This window comes from Equus caballus, chromosome 15 (genome assembly GCF_041296265.1).
Source record: "Equus caballus isolate H_3958 breed thoroughbred chromosome 15, TB-T2T, whole genome shotgun sequence".
Taxonomy (NCBI): Eukaryota; Metazoa; Chordata; class Mammalia; order Perissodactyla; family Equidae; genus Equus; species Equus caballus.
This window is the reverse complement of record NC_091698.1, coordinates 42,891,750-42,907,516: the sequence shown is the minus strand read 5'-3', so window position 1 is coordinate 42,907,516 and position 15,767 is coordinate 42,891,750. Positions and strand designations below refer to the sequence as shown.

The window sequence follows — 15,767 nt, the reverse complement described above, 5'->3', positions numbered from 1 at the left end:
ATTGTGGTTACTACATGGTGTGAGATTAAAGGTAATTTGTATTTCCTTGTTTTTGTGTATCTGAACATTCCACTTTGACTTCAATGTGCAGGAAGGATTTGCCTAATAAAAAAAAGAAAGTTATGAATATTGATATCATTATTGGTGAAAGTCTAAAGTTTCCTGTTTATTCTTTGTATCATTTTGGATATGATCTCTCATGCTTTGGGCCATGGTTTCATGAAAAAAAATGAGTTTTAAAAATTTTAAAGTCCTGGAAACTTACCTTCAAAAGAAATTCTAGTAACTAAAATTGATAAAGGGGGAGCTTCTCTGGTTGAAATGAGAGATGGGTACACAGGCTCAGGACTCTGAGGAACTCACTTTGAAAAGCTCAGGAACAGATGATCTCTTAGATCCTGTGGCAGAAATGGCTGGCTGTGATTTGAGTTCCCCTTCTATATTGTAGAGTTGTTGCTGGGGTGCAGCCCCCCAGCCATGGATTCCTTTCCTCAGCTCCTTTTACATGTAGGTATCGCCATGTGACTGGGCTCTGGCCAATGCATTGCAGAGTGGGATGGTTGAGTACCACTCCCAAGCCTGGCCCATAACCAACACCCCTCACCCTGAAACCCCCTACAGTCTCTTCTCCCATCTGTTGGCCAGATGTTGATGGCCAGAGTGCCTTTAGAAGCCAAGCATTGATGATGGCAGATGTCAGCCTGGGGCTCTGAATGCAACATGGGGCACCCTTGAGTACTCCCCTTGGCCTTATGACTTATATTGCATATGAAATTTTGGGACTTATCTATTATATCAGCTAAACTTTTCCTAACACTCAAATACCGCACGGTTCTATATTTATTCACAAGTGGTAGTAGAAATTAAGCAAAAATTATATTTATATTGTCTAGGTACATTTTTCATCGTGGGGTATAATTTAAAGAGAAGAATTGAAAGAAATTTAATAATTCACATCCTGGACACTTTAAAATATTCAGGTATTGTAAACTTGAGGTTTTTTATAGTGCCATCTTGATTTTTTCTTTGAATGGCTATCTCAATGCAAGTTTTTGATCTCTCTAGTTCAACGTTTTATTATGACTTTTTAGGTATCAACCAAGTTGCATTGATGCCCTCCTGAGAAGAAAGACCCCTTTTGTCAGTCAAGTCCAGGGAAAGTGTGAAGTCCAAGATCTTCCCAGAGGAAAGCATGGAATGAGGGTAATTAGACTTTGTGCCTGTCCTTTCACTTTTTAAGCCTAAATACTTTGAAAGGGTCCTCCATTCACCATTTATCCTCTTCAAAGTTGTGTTTGTTCTTACCTGGGTTCTACTGCATATAAACATGCAGGTGTAGGAGGAGGGCAGGGCAGGGGCCAGAGAAAGAGAACCTAGGTTGCTTAGGAAGGCCCTGTCTCCACTCTTTGGTGCTTGCTGTGCTCCAAAATACACTCCTTCAAGGCAGAGTTAACACGTAAAAGACGATTCTTCTTGATCTTCTCAGGTAACAGAGGTTAGTGCAGCTTCTGGACTAGTTATAAGATATGCAAATAAGCTTCATATTGTCTCCTGTATCAGGTCTCAGAACTAAACTTCTCCCCATCTTCGCCTCCCCGGGTGACTGTCCAGCTGCCTGATTCTTGAAGCCACTTGACTTTGGCAGGAATGCGTGACTACCCCTCAAGCCACTCCCTTTCCAAGAAATAAAAATACCACGGTACTTGGGCTGTCACCAGTTCACCGTACCCCAGGGAAGCTCCTGTCTGTGATGTCGCATTCATTTCTGAACACTGGCATTGTACTTTGAAAATGCACAGAGAAACACTTGATGAATAACAATGAAACCAGCAGCGTTTACTTCTGTGCATGGCAGTCTCAGTTACATTTTTTTTTAAAGACCTCTTTGCCAAAATTGGTTTAGGTTTCAAGACACGTTTTACTCTTAGTCAGATATAAAGGTCACTCTGTGAACAAAGGGGAGATTGCGTGTTTTTGGTGATCACAGATGAAGCTGGAAAGGCAGCCTCTTTCAAACAAAATGAGGTAGTAAGTGGAAAATGAAGGTGGCAGAATTCTATAGAGCAGTGCTCAGCAGCAAGGGATGCTGGCATTTTTTTCTTGACATAAACACAATAACACGTAGAGAAAAGCCTATCAGATGAGAGAGACCCAGGTACTGTACACACAGATTTTCAGACAGGCAGTTGGAGCCCCTTGGTATCTTTAGTTTCTCCCACTCCCTGCTACTTTATCCTTTGTCAGATTCAATGCAGCCTTCAAGGGCACTGGAGGCAGACGAAAGAGAAAAATGTCGAGGGAAGGACAAGGGGGAGGGGGAGAAAACAGTTTCCTCTCCTAGCCTTTGTTAAGGAATGAAAGCACACATCACGTGAAAATCATTTCCTCTCTATCCAACAGCGCCAACACGTTTGACACTGGTTTGCTGAGAGCTTATAGAGAAACTGTGTTGACATTTTATTCACATAAGGGTTTTGAATTATCTAAGGTTTCTTTGAGATGCGCTGTTGGATATGATCTGAATAGTCAAGCTTGGAGGAAAAAAAAAACAACCCCCAGTAACTCTTAAATGTTCATATGAATCCCAAGGTGGAAAGCAAAGATGAAATGGTAAGAACAAAAATATTTGCTTACTCCTAGACAGCAACATGATACATCTATGTCAAAAAGAAAATAAAAAGTTGCTCTTCGAAAAGGACCCACAAATGTCCAACTTTGCCCCGCTACCCTTTAGGCTAAGGGAAGTAGGATCTGACAATAATGACCAAACACAGCAGGATGCTAGAGATTCTGTCCTTCTACAGAGGACATATTTTGAAATATTTTCACATGGAAAATACACACATATGTTTTAGTGAACAAATACATATTTTCATTGCAGTGAAATTAGAAAATACAGATGAAAGCAAAAAGAAATACAAGCACATCCAGCCCTACTTCTCAGAGATAAGGATGCTAAAAATGTTCCATATTTTTATCTTATTCTAAGCACATATGTATGCATAATACATATATACAAATACCATAAAATGAAAATAATTTATTTATGCTGTTTTGCAATCTGTTTTGTAAAATACGTTGTAAACTCATTTTTATGTCACTTATCTGCTACATCATTTTTAATGATTACACTATATTCCTTTGTATGAATGGACCATAACATGTATAAGAAATCTACTTTTGGATGTTTAATTGGTTTCTAATTTTTTGTTGTTGTTAATAATGTTGCAGCAAATACCTTTATTTTCTTATGATAGATTTCCTAGAATTGAATTGCTGGGTGAAACATCGTATCTAATTGCTGATGACTTGTTTACCTATATATTCATAAAATTTATAAATTTATTTTTGATATCTAAAGTTTTATCAGAGTATACCTTTCTTTTTGACCTCACTCTCTTCTTTTGGAAATCCTAATGTATACACATGTGCATTCAAACGTAAATTAACACATATGAGGTCAGGAGAAAGAAGCAATAATTACGTAACCATATAATTATATCTATAAGATATACACGCACATACACACTGGATGTCTATTTATCTATCTATCTAGAGAGATATATTTTTTCTGTGTGTTTATCTCTGATCTGTTTCTGTCTCTATTTCTAACTCAATCTCCAATAGAAGAAAAACAATAACCAAGCTGTAAGAAAGATCCAGTCTGATAAAAATTCAATTTCAAGGATATATTGAAAAATCCTATGAATGTATAAGCAAAACAGGTCACAAGTGATCAAATATTATTTTTTACCCATCAAATTAACAGAAATTATTAGTGTTGAGGATGCAGAGAGACAAGTACATATGTATGTATGTGTGTGTATATATGTATGTATATTTATACCTATATATCTATGTACTCTTTCTGGATATTTTATCATTTCCCCCATTGTTTTCAATCTCTAAAATATAATAGCACTTTTTTCCCCAATTCTCAGAAAATTTCTTGCACTTATAATTTGCTGAGCCAATTCCTGTAATATTCAATCTTTTTGTTCACCGACTTTTCTGAAATATTAATTGTGCATTTATGTTATTTATTCCCAAACAATCCTAATCAATATCCAATTTTCCTGGCTCCATGAGTGCCTGCTTTTGTCCATAGATAGAAAATTCTTTGGAATGTGTACAAGAATATGAATTAGACATTTTCCATAATTTTCTCCTGTTTCTTGGAGCAGCTCTATTTATGAGGAAAAGTGTTCTAATTTCTAAAACTGGTCCTTTTCTTTGGAACTTTTCCTTTGGAACTTTTGTTCTTTTACTTTGGAACTGTTGAATCTTATCGTAAATCCAATAATTTTTTCCTTGTTGCTTTTCATTTTGCTCATTCTGACACAGTTTAGTATTTGGTTTTCGGTTAGATTACATCAACAATTGTGCGGGTTGCACTTTGAGTATTGCAGGGCCAGACAAAGCGAGACAGGAAATGCTTAGATATGGCTCAGTTATCCTCGGCCAGATCAGATGATTGGATTAATGAAGAGGAGAGAGGGAGATTGAACTGCAGATGGAGGCTGCGGCGACAGAGAGCATCACCTCTGTGTTGAATGATTACATTTTTGTGATTGTTGTGGCTGCCTAAAGTAAGTTAGCTGATCCAGGGCTCAGGATTCTCTAGCTGGAATGGCACTCAGTGCTTGTTAGGAGTCAGCATCAGTGGAGCCTCTGCGTTACTGACCTCTGCTTTCTGGGAAAGTTATAGTCAGGAGTAAATATCAAGGATGGATCCGGACCTCATGTTATTTTGGGTTTCTGTAACTTCCTCTTCTCGGATGTGCTCATATGATTTAGGATTTAAAAAATATATACTTTTAATCTTGGAATATCTTTGAATCTACAAAATTTATAAAAATAGTCCGGAGTTCCTCTATACTCTTCATCTAGCTTCCTTTAACGTTAGCATTTTACATAACCAAGGTACATTTGTCACAGCCAAGAAATTGATATTGACATAATGTTATTAACTAAACTACTGATTTTCTTTGGATTGTGTCAGTTTTCCCACAAATGTCCTTTTTCTTTTCCAGGATCAAATCTAGAATATCACATTGCATTTATGCATAACTGAGTTTGACCGTCTAGCAAAAGCCACCAAAACTTTTCTCCCTTTCACTCCCTTATGGAAGGTCACTTGAACTTGATTTCCACACAGATGTCTTCTCCTGAAGTTACTTGCAGTTTGACCATCCTTTCTATCATTTTAATGCCTACTTCTTTATTTTTATAGAAAATTTTCAGTTTCTTGAGAATGTACGGGCCTTTCTCTAGTTTCCAAGGATAATACAGGTTATTTTCTAGTTTGATTTCTCATTTTCTCTATTTTGTTTTTTGGGGGATGTTAAACTCAAGGCCCTCATCATCAACTTAAGCCGGAGACACCAAACATGTCTCTCAAATTTCATTTTCATTTGTGAGCACAGAGTTAGCAAATTTGTGACACAGTATATAAAATACGTCATGTGCGCTAGAATCTGGAATGGAATCACTGGGTAACTTATTTCCTTTCATATCCAAATGCACTCAGCTCAGATGAAAAGTCATTCCATCAGAGAGCCTCCACTACTGCAAAGTCCATTCTGAAGCAAGAATTCTGAGGCTTCAAATCAAAGTCCGCTTTTGTTTGCCCAAATCTTCCAAGACCCTGTCTTTGAAGGTACACAGAGAATTCCTAATATCTGATCTCCATTCATCTTTTCATTGATTATGTTGCAATATTCATGGATTCTTCAACTCTGATACCAAATATCTTTCTCCAACACTCATGCAGCTCAGTCACAGTGATAAATCTCTCATGGTTGTGATTCATGGAATTGGAGTATTTGTATGCTCCACCATATGTTGCTTTTCATTATGCTTTTAGATGGGCACCTAGTGTGGTCATTGATTTCCTCACACACCCTCAGTGGATGGAATGGCCATCTTTAAGGTTGGCATGCGTATTCCATCACATCCATCTGAACAGAAGCCTAGCAGAAACGCACGCAAGCACAGAATTGCTATGTTTCTTAGGGTTAGTCCACTCTAGGTGAGTACAGCTTTGATCCCCCTCCTACTCTGCTGTGGTTACGGGGCTGGATTTAGAGTCAGCATTATCCTAATTTCCTGTTTCTTCCTCTTCTCTGGGAAGGTGCGCTCTGACTTGCTATAACCCTTCAGACAATTTCTTTTTATATTAAGTTCCATTAAATTATAAACACATTAGATTCCTCAATCTATTTTTGCCTGCAGGAAGGACTAATGTGGTTTACAAATGAGAATTAATGTACAAATGAATCCCAGGGTATATCCTGAACAGGGGGCACTGTCAGGCCATTACGAATTAATTTTTAATAAATCTTGAAAAGTGTCTCAGGATTGATTCATTTGGTGTTCATGTTCATGCAGCATCCTGCAAACGTAATGGCACAAAATGTCATCCACAAAAAATAAAACAAGAAAGCCCAGCCTTTCCCCAAGGAACACATAAAGTTTTTAAGGACATGAAGAACCTCCCAAAATATTGACTTTGGGAATTGCCAAAATCCTGCTCTTACTTTTTTTTCAGAGATGGGCTGGGAGTTTTACAATCTAAGCCCCTCCTGATGGAGCTTTGCATCTGCATTGTACTGTTTATTTCTCTTCACTCGTGGCATTTCTCACTCCTCTGTCATAAGACATTCTGTTGCTGACCCCATTTCTCCTTTGGAAATCTTCTTAGAGACTCTTTGAGCATTTCTCATTCAGTTCTTTTTTTAAACAAACTGCATTCAGTGGAGCTAAGCTATTCCTGGACATAGTATTTTTTCCCCTTGTGTTTTGGGATTAAGTATTATTTTTTTCCTCGGGTCTCTCATCCTTTGAAGAAAGGAATCTTGTAAAGGTTAAAATCCATATCTCGGAAACATAAAAACCAGTTTCCTCTGTAGAAGTTTTCAGGAATCAGAACGGGCTGCAAAGGGTAATAGGCAGAGACCACCCTGAGGATTCCTTGAAATCTTTCCTCTTTGGAATTAACCAACAGTGCAGAGCAAACAAAAAACGGAGGAAGTTGTTGTGGATATTAAGTGTTCATAGATAACTTTCTACCACAACTCCAGTTTCTTAGAGAGCTCTGGGAAGAATACCCTTATCTCAATTTAGCACTCCTGTAAATATTTTGAAAGATAAAATGATAACTATTATAAGATCTAACTTTGGTACATTGAAGATGGCTGTGAATTCTTTGCTTCTCCTTCCATTTGAGAGGTGGACTCAAATTCTCTTCCCTTCGAATATGGGCTGGCCTTGGTGACTTGTTTGACCAATAGGACCTGACACAAATGCTATTCTGGGATTTCTGAGGCTGGGTCTTAGGAAGACCTGTAGTTCTGCCCAGGTATCCTGGAAGCCTGTAGTAAATGTCACTATCCTGACATCGCCAGGCTGTGAGAAGCCGGTGCCAAATGGAGAAGCCCTAGAAAGATGGGACACCATGTGGAGACAGAGTGGCTGAGGAGCTCTGAGACCCCAGATGTGTGAGTGAAAAAAACAGATTGGAAGTGCAGCCTGCAGCCCCGGTGGCCCCAATTAATGCCACATGCATTAGAGATGAGATGCCCAGCTGAGTCATTCCTGAATTCCTGAACTGCAAAATTGTGACCAAAATAAGATGGGTGTGTTAAACCATTACAAGTGTTGTAGTAGTTTTCTATAGGCAATAAACTGAAATAGTAACTAAACCAAATGTTAAACAAACAAGAGTAGATATTTATGGCACTGAATCAAGCAGAGTAAGTTGGACAGTTTGTACAAACCCATGTAATTTTTTTTTAATGCTATCACCCAGATCACTAAGGATCAAGGCACAAAGTTTAGTTAAAACCTAGCCTGGAAATCTTGTCCTTCAGAGAAGATCACAGATTCAGCCGCGATCCAGACCTGAGGCAGTGTGTTGAGCCAGCATATCTGCCTCCTGATCACCCAAGACCGCAGTGAATAATTTCTAGTCAAGCTTGGAGTAATCCCAGAAATATTGGCCAACCAAAATCAAACACCAAAATTGCAGCCCAGCCATTATTTAGCATTTCTAAATCAAGTCCATTGCAGTTTATGTGCACATGGTCGTAGGGTTAACATGCTGTGCTGACATCCAAGCCTTAGATTCTAAGGTAATGCACACCTTCCCTTGAGAACATAAATTCATCAATAAAAAAATCTTCCACTTATGGGGGCCTGCCCTGTGGCGCAGTGGTTAAGTTCGCACACTCTGCTTCAGGGGCCCAGTGTTTGTGGGTTCAGATCCTGGCATAGACATAAGCACTGCTCATCAAGCCATGCTGTGGTGGCATCTCCTATAAATAATAGGGAACGATTGGCATAGATGTTAGCTCAGTGACAATCTTCCTCAAGGAAAAGCAGGAAGATTGGCAACAGTTGCTAGCTAAGGGCCAATCTTCCTCACCAAAAAAAAAAATCCTCTACTTCTTCTTTTTTTTTTATTTAAAGATTTTTTTATTTTTTCCTTTTTCTCCCCAAAGCCCCCCGGTACATAGTTGTGTATTCTTTGTTGTGGGTTCTTTTAGTTGTGGTATGTGGGACGCTGCCTCAGCGTGGTCTGACGAGCAGTGCCATGTCCGCGCCCAGGATTCGAACCAACGAAACACTGGGCCGCCTGCAGCGGAGCGCGTGAACTTAACCACTCGGCCACGGGGCCAGCCCCAAAATCCTCTACTTCTTAATGAACACCAACAAGGAAAATCCCTAAAAAGGACACACACACACAAAGAAATTATTTAAATGTTACTCAATTTAAAGCTCCCAATTTAATTGCACTATTCCTTTTACGGTTTCCCACATTTTTCTACAAAATAGAGCAGTGCCAATTTTAAACACTCAGAAAGTATATAACAATTAGTTTTCAATTTCCAATACGCAATTTCAGCTTTTTCTATACTTTAAAGGAGCATTCTTCTCCTTGTGACTTTTTGATAGCATTTAGCTACTGCCTTGACCCGCGAGGGAAGAAACACCCACTTATTGGTCAAACAGGTCAAAGAAAGTAGATTATTTTTCTGCTCTTTGCTAAGCACAGGAAAAATCCCAGGAAATAGCTAGGTCTCAAACCACCTCTTATATTCTGACCATTTACTTTAGTTATAGCTTTGGGAAATTTAGGTTCCTTTTCCCCCCAATTTAGATCTCTGCTAATAGAGGTTCCAGCCATGCTGCAGCCTCCATCTCAGCCTTCACACTCTTACAGTTGAAGGATTTACATCAGTTGGGGATTCATTCTGATGCTCTTTTGGCATTTGTAGGAAGGCTTTTTCTGTCCTTACAGGGGGTGGTGAGGGAAAGATTGCTTACACCAAAAGATAATTACGGATAAAATTGTAGACATTTGAAAATCTACTGATGTCACACTATTTTTTGGAGGGAATGTGTTGGGACTAACAGAAGAACAAGGGGTGTTCTGAATGATTGTCATGGACATACCTTGGGAAATGGCTCTGTGTGTGTGTGTATGTGTGTGTGTGTATGTGTATTTGTTCCACTTATTTATTGCTGCAAAACAAACCACTCCTAAAACTTAGAGGAGTAAAAACACAGCCATTTTATTATGCTTATTAATTTATGGGTCAGTAACTTGGACAGTTCATGAGGGAGATGGCTCATCTCTCTGGATGGCTTAACGAGCTGGGAAGATTCAAGCAGCTGGAGGTGGCTGAGACAGCTCCATGGGGCCATAAGATTGGGCCTCAGTTCTTCTGTACTTCATATCTATTGAGACTGGAATGCCCAAGATGGCTTCCTTACCCACATATCTGACACCTGTGCTGGGACAGCTGGACATCACTCTTTCTCCCTGTGGCTTCTCCATGTAGCTATTTGGACTTCCTTGCAGCATGACGACTTTAGGGTGGTTGGCCTTCTTGTATGGCTGCTGGCTTCCCCAAGAACAAGCATTCGAAGACCCAAATGGAAGCTGCAAAGCTTTTAGTGACCTTGGCTTAGAAGTCTCAGAGATCACTTCTGTAGCATTCTTTTGGTTCACTAAGTAACTAAGGCCATTCAGATTTAACAGGAGGAGAATTAGATTCTGCCTCTATGGGAAAAGTAGCAAACAGCTACTTTTAAAATCTCTCATGATGGGTATGTTGAAGAGGCAGGTACCAGTTGCATTGGGAACCCAGCCATGACCACATGGGACAACTGTAGAAGAGGGTGACAATGGAGATGGCTTCCTCTTCCTCCCTTTGGCCGCTAGACCAGAGTGGGAGACATTCCTCAGACACTGAAACAAGGGGACATGGAAGGTGTTACACTCAGTGGTACAACATCAACCTGATGAGGCAGCAACATGAACAGCGGAGAATAAGAACTGCTGGACAGAGCTGGTATTTTAGCTACTCTGGACTTACCAGACTTACCTCTGGGGGAAGAAAGAAAAAATTCACATTTTAGCAAGCTTAAGTCTGGAGATTAACAAAAAATATTTTTAAAAAACATGTAAAGAAATTTGATAAACTAAGTCGGATTGTCATCACCATCTTCCAATCAGAATCCCTTTGCCTGTGTCATTTCGTCATACATCTGTATTACCAGTCAGGCAGCACATTAAATAAACATATCTTTATTCTCATGAAGATGGAACCCTTAATAGCATTTTATATCCAAATAGTCACCAGGGTTTCTTTTTTGCTGGATATTTAGCAAAACATTGTGGACCTGGAAAAGCACATAGAAAGGAGCACATCAAACACTATATATATATATTCGAATGTGTGTGTGTGTGTGTTACAGTAACACATATTTCTGTAAAACATTAACATCAATACCAGTGTGGGTATTGGTGTTCTTACAAGAAGTTCTTACAAACACTTGTTTTTCTTTAACGTTTTTTCACAAGTAATATGTTTTTGTAAAAATTTAAATAATGTAGAAGGATATACATACAAATAATGTAGGATATAGAATAACTGATTTCCTATTATGACTCTTCTGCCCCCAAATCTCTCCAGACATTTTCAGATCATTTTGCTCAATCACATGCTTCCATTGTCTGTCTAAGGAGACATCAAAATCCTTACCATTGAAATAACCCTTGGCCCAGATTTTTATATTCAGCCAAACATAATCATAAAATTTCATTTGTGTTCCTCTTTCAAATGACAGATTTCTTCACTTGAAATCATCTAACACTATTTTTAAATAGAAAATAAAATTATATGGACATTTGGAGAAAAATTTATATTTGCGTAGTCCCTGCTATAATCGTTCTTTGGAAATTTAGTTTTCACTCTGCCTGCCTTTCACGTGAATAATGTACAAGTTTTTGTAGTTTTATTCCTCCTTTAAGTCCAAGGATAGCTTCCTTCCTAAATTGGGGGTAATCCTTATACCAGTCACAAGCAAAGTCAGGATTCTACAGGGAAGTAAAGAGTACATGGGTCTGGTAGGATTTTTTTGGCTGCTTGATTTTGTAAATTGCATGAGTCAAATCAGACTTTTAAACTAGATACTGCCTTTTCTATTGTGGTGTCATTCAATTCCACAGTAGCTGACAACATCATTTCTCTGTGGTTAATCCCTTATGTTAAACCACCATCTTTACGAGGCAATAGGACTCAATGGTAACTCACAAGCTCCCATTGTGGGAGCAGCATCGCTCTCACTTATTATGACCAGAGGGATCACTTCTTTCCACTTGGCTTCAGAAAATTTCCTTGTACCATTCTCTTTACCCTATAGTCTGTGAAGATTCTCCCTGTCACCCTGAGCCTCTTATCCTGGGCCCTTCACTGGACTCACCTTTCCCTTCTCTAAAGAGATAAAGAAAAGCATTACTCAGTCTGAGAGCAGTTTCAAAGTGTTTTCTACCTCTGTTCTTGTTTCTGGATTTGAAATCTGTGCTCTTCTCTCACCAGCTCTGGGTCAAATGGATTTGATGACATTCTCAGGCATCACTTTCCTTGGGGAGGAATTTCAGGATACTCCCATTCTGATGCTAAGTTGTTAGTTCTGATGTAGAAGTAGCTACTGGACTCAGAGTTAGTAAACCATAGCTGATAATAATTAGAGTAGAAAAGTGTATAGGTAGAGTCCAGAGGAGAAAACATCTCCCCCAACTCTAAGTCTACATTTATCCTGATGCTGCCCTAAGACTCCAGTTCCCATGATGCTCGCAGACTTCCTTGCCTTTATCACATTCCATTGCACATTAGTTGTTCAACAAGCATGGTGGCTCATCTTAAGGCTGTTACATAATATCTTAGTAGAGAATTTCCCTGTCTTAAATATATGGTCTCTGGAGCAAAGACGCAACCACTCTTTCACTACCTATAGTTGGGGTTAGCAGTTACCTGTGCAGTGCCAATTTCAATCTATGAACTCAAGCTCATATAATAATCTTGGTAAACAGAACTGACCTATTCTATAATAATTTTCCCATTGGCTTAATGGGTATCAGAAAATATTATAGAGTTTGTTGGGTTGCTTAAGAATACTGTCAGAAAGCTGTATCCCTATGGGACAGTTAGGGAGTTTTTAAGGAGTTAATACATGTAATGAGCAAAGAAGAAAGCTTGGAACATCATAACTCAAGAAAGACTATTATTAATATTACTACTACTATCATATCTGATTGGCACCAACAGTGAATGCTAATTATTTTCCTCCTTCCATATATCCGCTCATTTTGAGTTTTTGTATGCAAATACTGAAATACAGTTCTCAACAGGAGCAAACCAGACAGACTCAGAGTCAAATTTGCACTCTATTCCCTGTTAGCACAAGCTGTAGGAGAATACATCACAATTCTGGCAGAATACATAATGATCTGGCTAAATGATTAATTATCAAACAATATTTCTGTGTGGAAATGGTACACAGGAAATACTAGAGAAAAAAATTAAATGTCAGTCTGTACTCAGTGACCTTAAGAACTTCCTACTCTGAATATCCTTATGCATTTGACAAAAACAAAAATTGAGTATTCACTGAATTAAAGAAAAATATTAGAGCCGCCAAGAGAAATTTCATGAACTAATTGTGAATACATTTATGTTAGAAAACCTTGATTCAAAAATGTTTTATGGCTATGCTATTAAGAGGACTTTGAGGGTCAGAAGTTTAAAATTTACTTAAAATTTAGATAACTGGATATGGATAGTTATTGACCCTTTAATAGTGTATTAAACTATTTATATAGTGTTCTACAAAAAAATAACATGTACATGAATAAAGTATGTGCATAACATCTAATTTCCTTCCTTGAAGCCTTTTATAAATCTGTTTATCAGGCAAAACCATGGAAATGTTACCTAAGAATGCCTGGACAAGCTCTCATCTGTGTGTAGCAGTAAACACTTCGATAAATGACATCTCTAAAGCGATTCTGAATCCTGTGGCTCAAAGGGCAGAGAGCCCTGGAACATTTTCCAAACTTGAAGCTGAGTATTGCTTCACAAGGTATGCCTCCTTAATGACAGTGTTCAACCTAAGCTTTTATGAAAATTGTTCCAATTAATAGTCTTTATATGATGGATATGGGATTGTGGTTATGAATTTCCATTCCAGTTCACTTTGTGCAAGAGCAATCATCCTTAAAGGTTCATAATTTCTTTTAATTGGATATTTCATTACCAGGCAAGGGTACAGAGAGCAAAACTAATTTTCCTTGCCTTTTATTTAGCCCACTTGATTCGGGAGTAAGTGCTTATGATGTAGGCCTAAAAAGCAATCATTGTTCTTGCTTCTAAAATTAATTTGCTGAACCATGGAGAGCAAATTATTTTGTGTTCTGTGCCTCAGTTTCCCTTTTGGCAAAATGGATTGTTGACAATTAAATTTAAGAAATGAAAAATGAGACATTAAAGTGGACAGGCTCTTCCCCACCTGAAGTCTAAATGTATTGTTATTCCCATTAAGAAAATCTGTACACATTTCACTTCATCTCCCTTTCTTGTCTAGGGCTGGCTGCACTTCATCCCATAAAGTTTAACACGGTGGAAGAAACCAGCAGATTAGGATTAAATAACTTTCAAATTGGTCCTGATGCCATCCTTTACTTGGCCATGCAACCCTGGCCCAGTCATGGAGCTGCTCCAAGACTTCCTTATCTGCTCTTCTGTCCTGTTGGCCCCCGTCGGCCTTCAGGGAGTTGCTGTTTATTATCTGCTGCAACAGTAAAGAAGTATTCCATCCCTGGTGATACATCTTGTTATGAGGTTCCTTAGAGAGAAATGAGGACTGGCCCTGCCATGCATGGTATCTGTACTTACCTCGATCAGTCACTACCAAGGCCCGGGTCTCCTGTGTCATCCATCATCATTCTGACTCTCATTCCTGGGATACTCTTTACCTTGCCCAATCTGCCCACTTTGTGCTCCCAAATCTCCCCCTCTCTTTCCTTTATGATTTGCAAGATCTCCAATCCTTTCCTCAAATCATTTTTCACTATCTACCCATACTCTCCTGGATTCATTTTTCTCCTTGCTCAGGCTAAATTCCACTGTGCCATTAAAGTCATTTCCTTGTGAATAATCATACTTCTTTTGTCTCTTTTTTCCTTTATTTTATTTTTTTGAGAAAAACTAAAACCTTGGATAAATATTACCGTATATTCTTCATGTCTGCACCTATGCAGGTTGAACATAGCTGGGGAAAAATCACACTATTAACGCCTCACTCTAAATTAATTATCTCAATTCTCAAATTGACATCCAATAGAGCTCCCAGATCCCACTGTGTTTCTTTAATAGGTTCATTTTTCTACTCCCTAAAGAGTGTCTATCGGCTCAAACCCCAAAACCTATTTCTTATTCTCACATTCAGCTGGAAACCTCTGCTCAAACTTTGTGGAGAAAGCAGGAGTCATAAGAAACAAACTCTCATATTTTCCCACCAGGAACCCTATAAATCTTCCTAAATTTACTTCCATCTTTTCTTTGTCGCCTTCTCCTATTGCAAGCAAATTCCCCCTCTTTTTCTCTACTAAATCATTTAATTTACAACTTCCACATTGCTAAATTCAATTGACATGTTTCTGTCCTCATCTTGCTCCATCTCTCTCAAGATTCCACATGGGTAACCATGCTCTTCTTCTTGATACACTCTCTTCTCTTGGCTTCTTTTACACCTCCGACTTCTGGTTTCTCTCTACCTCACTGTCCATCCCTTCTCAGGCTCCTTTGTTAGTTTTCTCCAGCTGACCAATGTAGGAATGGATTGAAGTTCCACCCCAGTCCTTCTTCTTTACTTAGATTTTTCTCATCAGGTGATCTTTTTCTCTTCTTTGCATGTATCAACGATATTTAGGTTGAGAAATTCAAAATCATCAGCAGGGTTTCTGGGTTTACATAGTTGACTTCCTGCTTTTCCTTTCAACTTGGTTGTCTTAGAGATACCTGTCAGTTAACAGGAACATTAAACTCTAAATATTAACCAGGAAAATTAAACTTTTGCCAACGATCTCAACAATCCTATAACTGTAACTTCCCTTTCTAGCGGATGACAATATCATCTTCCCGGTTCCGCAAACCAAAACCCAGGTATCATATTTGAATGTGAGCCTTCAGTAAATCCATGCCTCTCTCTTGCTGAAAAACTTTTGTTGACTTCCATTGCACCTACATTAAAGCCAAACTCTTTAACATGGCCTACAAGGATCAACATGATTAGCTTTTCACTGAATTTCACACCACTTTCTTCCCAGCCCTAGTCATGCTCCAGGCATGCTGACAGATTTCCACTTCCTGGATCATGCCAAATCTTTCCTTCTTCAGGACCCTGGCCTGCTCTGTTCT

The 15,767-nt window shown here is 38.7% G+C and overlaps 1 long non-coding RNA gene across 2 annotated transcripts in view; it reads left to right on the top strand.

Moving 5' to 3' along the window:
* The window catches only part of LOC138917838 (uncharacterized), a 93,638-nt gene extending 79,128 nt beyond the window's left edge, over window positions 1-14,510 (top strand). For both annotated transcript variants that reach the window (XR_011426359.1, XR_011426358.1), the window contains 3 exons: window positions 1,092-1,203; window positions 13,263-13,431; window positions 13,933-14,510. This is a non-coding gene — a long non-coding RNA (uncharacterized lncRNA). The remainder of the gene's footprint in view (window positions 1-1,091; window positions 1,204-13,262; window positions 13,432-13,932) is intronic.
* Window positions 14,511-15,767: the final 1,257 nt, after the last annotated feature.